Genomic DNA, 5,601 nt, shown 5'->3' on the forward strand with positions numbered 1-5,601 from the left:
AAATATTATAACATTATTTGTTTTTAGTAATTATGAAGTATCAGATTAGAATTAATAATTGAATGTTCAAAAATGAAAAAAAGTATATTTTTCTTAATCTAGTATTAAAGGGTTCAAGGACTAACTTGAAAAATCAGGTTTTATAAACAGTTCAAAATATTAATCAGATGTATTTAACAAAATAATCATATAAATGATTAGAAACTAATAAGATTCTAATTGCCAACGATAACCTTAAAAACAATATTACAAGCTAATGCTGGTTACCAATTTTTTTCATTAAGATTCAAAATAAATTTAATATTATTCACTATTATTATAAACCACGAACATTGCATAAGTCCATTACTATTGTCAGCATCTTCTTGTTTATTTTCAACATTGGAGGTTGTTATTTTCCCCACAGGGTATGAACTCCAATTTATGTCTCACCAATCCTTGAGTGATCTGCATGGGCTTTCTAAAAAAATGTTTTCAATTAATTATAGATAATGGTTGAATAATAACTTAAAAGTTTAGTGTTTTACAAGCAGCTAACTATATAAATTGATAGTGTTGGTATAAACTATCATAAAAACATATGGTTTTAGTAATTAGGAAATATCAGCTTAGATTAAATAATTAAATGTTCAAAATGCTAAATAGATATCACTCTAATCTAGTTGTGGAGATTTCAAAACTCGAACTTGAGAATTGAGTGTTTTATAAACAGTTCAAAATATTAATCGGAGATATATTTGTCAAAATTACCATGATTGTATGTTTTATGGTTTTTATAAAGTATCAATTTTTAATAAAATTGAAAGTTCAAAAAGCTAATAAGTATCATTTTCTAAATTTAGTATTGAAGTTTTCAAACACTAACATAAAAAATCAGTGTTTTATAAACAGATTGAAAATAAATTGTTAATGTTGGTCACAAATATTATAACATTATTTGTTTTTTAGTAATTATGAAGTATCAGATTAGAATTAATAATTGAATGTTCAAAAATGCAAATAGTATAATTTTCTTAATCTAGTATTAAAGGGTTCAAGACACTAACTTGAAAAATCAGTGTTTTATTAAGAGTTCAAAATATTAATCCGATGTATTTAACAAAAATAATAATATAAATGGATTATAAACTCATAAGAGCTAATTGCCAACGATCACCTTAAGAAACAATATTACCAGCTAATTATGTTACCACTTTTTCATTAAGATTCAAAAAAACAAATTTAATATTATTCACTATTATTATAAACCACGAACATTGCATAGATCGCATTACTACTATTGTCACATCTTCTTGTTTATATTTCAACATTGGAGGTTGTTATTTCCCCCCAGTGTATGAACTCCATTTATGTCTCACCAATCCTTGATGATCTGCAGTGGTTTCTTTCTAAAAAAAACGTTTTCAATTAATTGATAGATAAAGGTTGAATAATAACTTAAAAGTTTAAGTGTTTACAAGCAGCTAACTATATAAATTGGATAGTGTTGGTATAAACTATCATAAAACATATGGTTTTTAGTAATTAGGAAATATCAGCTTAGATTAAATGATTAAATTTCAAAATGCTAAATAGATATCACTTTCTTAATCTAGTTGTGGAGATTTCAAAACTCGAACTTGAGAATTGAGTTTTTTATAAATAGTTTCAAAATATTATCGGATATATATTTGTCAAAATTACCATACTGATTGTAATGTTTTATGGTTTTTTATAAGTATCAATTATAAATAAATAATTGAAAGTTCAAAAGGCTAAATAAGTATAATTTTCTAAATTTAGTAAGTGAAGTTTTAAAACACTAACATAAATATTCAGTGTTTTATAAACAGAATTGAAAATATAAATTGTTAATGTTGGTCAAAAATATTATACATTATTTGTTTTTTAGTAATTATGAAGTATCAGATTAGAATTAATATTGAATGTTCAAAAATGCAAAAAGAGCATAATTTTCTTAATCTAGTATTAAAGGGTTCAAGACACTAACTTGAAAAATCAGTGTTTTATAAACCGTTCAAAATATTAATCAGATGTATTTAACAAATTATCATATAAATGATTAGAAACTAATAAGATTCTATTGCCAACGATAACCTTAAGAAACATATTACAAGCTAATGATGTTATACCAATTTTTTCATTAAGATTCAAAATAATTAATATTATTCACTATTATTTATAAACCACGAACATTGCATAAGTCCATTACTATTGTCAGCATCTTCTTGTTTATTTTCAACATTGGAGGTTGTTATTTTCCCCACAGGGTATGAACTCCAATTTATGTCTCACCAATGCTTGAGTGATCTGCATGCTGCTTTCTAAAAAAATGTTTTCAATTAATTATAGATAATGGTTAATAATAACTTAAAAGTTTAGTGTTTTACAAGCGATAACAATATAAATTGATATTGTTGGTATAAACTATCATAAAAACATATGGTTTTTAGTAATTAGGAAATATCAGCTTAGATTAAATAATTAAATTTTCAAAATGCTAAATAGATATCACTTTCTTAATCTAGTTGTGGAGATTTCAAAACTCGAACTTGAGAATTGAGTATTTTATATACAGTTCAAAATATTAATCGGATATATATTTGTCAAAATTACCATACGATTGTATGTTTTATGGTTTTTATGAAGTATCAATTTTAAATAAATAATTGAAAGTTCAAAAGGCTAAATAAGTATAATTTTCTAAATTTAGTAGTGAAGTTTTAAACACTAACATGAATATTAAGTGTTTTATAAACAGATTGAAAATATAAATTGTTAATGTTGGTCACAAATATTATAACATTATTTGTTTTTTAGTAATTATGAAGTATCAGATTAGAATTAATAATAGAATGTTCAAAAATGAAAAAAAGTATAATTTTCTTAATCTAGTATTAAAGGGTTCAAGACATTAACTTGAAAAATCAGTGTTTTATAAACAGTTCAAAATATTAATCAGATGTATTTAACAAAATAATCATATAAATGATTAGAAACTAATAAGATTCTAATTGCCAACGATAACCTTAAGAAACAATATTACAAGCTAATGATGGTTACCAATTTTTTCATTAAGATTCAAAACAAATTTAATATTATTCACTATTATTATAAACCACGAACATTGCATAAGTCCATTACTATTGTCAGCATCTTCTTGTTTATTTCAACATTGGAGGTTGTTATTTTCCCCACAGTGTATGAACTCCAATTTATGTCTCACCAATCCTTGAGTGATCTGCATGGTTGCTTTCTAAAAAAACTTTTTCAATTAATTATAGATAAAGGTTGAATAATAACTTAAAAGTTTAGTGTTTTACAAGCAGATAACTATATAAATTGATAGTGTTGGTATAAACTATCATAAAAACATATGGTTTTTAGTAATTAGGAAATATCAGCTTAGATTAAATAATTAAATTTTCAAAATGCTAAATAGATATCACTTTCTTAATCTAGTTGTGGAGATTTCAAAACTCGAACTTGAGAATTGAGTGTTTTATAAACAGTTCAAAATATTAATCGGAGATATATTTGTCAAAATTACCATATGATTGTATGTTTTATGGTTTTTATAAAGTATCAATTTTAATAAATAATTGAAAGTTCAAAAAGCTAAATAAGTATCATTTTCTAAATTTAGTATTGAAGTTTTCAATACACTAACATAAAAAATCAGTGTTTTATAAACAGATTGAAAATATAAATTGTTAATGTGGTCACAAATATTATAACATTATTTGTTTTTTAGTAATTATGAAGTATCAGATTAGAATTAATAATTGAATGTTCAAAAATGCAAATAGTATAATTTTCTTAATCTAGTATTAAAGGGTTCAAGACACTAACTTGAAAATCAGTGTTTTATAAAGAGTTCAAAATATTAATCAGATGTATTTAACAAAATAATAATATAAATGATTAGAAACTAATAAGATTCTAATTGCCAACGATAACCTTAAGAAACAATATTACAAGCTAATGATGGTTACCAATTTTTTCATTAAGATTCAAAACAAATTTAATATTATTCACTATTATTATAAACCACGAACATTGCATAAGTCCATTACTATTGTCAGCATCTTCTTGTTTATTTTCAACATTGGAGGTTGTTATTTTCCCCACAGTGTATGAACTCCAATTTATGTCTCACCAATGCTTGAGTGATCTGCATGGCTGCTTTCTAAAAAAACGTTTTCAATTAATTATAGATAATGGTTGAATAATAACTTAAAAGTTTAGTGTTTTACAAGCAGATAACAATATAAATTGATAGTGTTGGTATAAACTATCATAAAAACATATGGTTTTTAGTAATTAGGAAATATCAGCTTAGATTAAATAATTAAATGTTCAAAATGCTAAATAGATATCACTTTCTTAATCTAGTTGTGGAGATTTCAAAACTCGAACTTGAGAATTGAGTATTTTATATACAGTTCAAAATATTAATCGGATATATATTTGTCAAAATTACCATACGATTGTATGTTTTATGGTTTTTATGAAGTATCAATTTTAAATAAATAATTGAAAGTTCAAAAGGCTAAATAAGTATAATTTTCTAAATTTAGTAGTGAAGTTTTAAACACTAACATGAATATTAAGTGTTTTATAAACAGATTGAAAATATAAATTGTTAATGTTGGTCAAAAATATTATAACATTATTGTTTTTAGTAATTATGAAGTATCAGATTAGAATTAATAATAGAATGTTCAAAATGAAAAAAGTATAATTTTCTTAATCTAGTATTAAAGGGTTCAAGACATTAACTTGAAAAATCAGTGTTTTATAAACAGTTCAAAATATTAATCAGATGTATTTAACAAAATAATCATATAAATGATTAGAAACTAATAAGATTCTAATTGCCAACGATAACCTTAAGAAACAATATTACAAGCTAATGATGGTTACCAATTTTTTCATTAAGATTCAAAATAAATTTAATATTATTCACTATTATTTTAAACCACGAACATTGCATAAGTCCATTACTATTGTCAGCATCTTCTTGTTTATTTTCAACATTGGAGGTTGTTATTTTCCCCACAGGGTATGAACTCCAATTTATGTCTCACCAATGCTTGAGAGATCTGCATGGCTGCTTTCTAAAAAAATGTTTTCAATTAATTATATATAATGGTTGAATAATAACTTAAAAGTTTAGTGTATTACAAGCAGATAACAATATAAATTGATATTGTTGGTATAAACTATCATAAAAACATATGGTTTTTAGTAATTAGGAAATATCAGCTTAGATTAAATAATTAAATGTTCAAAATGCTAAATAGATATCACTTTCTTAATCTAGTTGTGGAGATTTCAAAACTCGAACTTGAGAATTGAGTATTTTATATACAGTTCAAAATATTAATCGGATATATATTTGTCAAAATTACCATACGATTGTATGTTTTATGGTTTTTATGAAGTATCAATTTTAAATAAATAATTGAAAGTTCAAAAGGCTAAATAAGTATAATTTTCTAAATTTAGTAGTGAAGTTTTAAACACTAACATGAATATTAAGTGTTTTATAAACAGATTGAAAATATAAATTGTTAATGTTGGTCACAAATATTATAA

The sequence above is a fragment of the Rhopalosiphum maidis genome, chromosome 3, assembly GCF_003676215.2.
Source record: "Rhopalosiphum maidis isolate BTI-1 chromosome 3, ASM367621v3, whole genome shotgun sequence".
In the NCBI taxonomy this organism is placed as follows: domain Eukaryota; kingdom Metazoa; phylum Arthropoda; class Insecta; order Hemiptera; family Aphididae; genus Rhopalosiphum; species Rhopalosiphum maidis.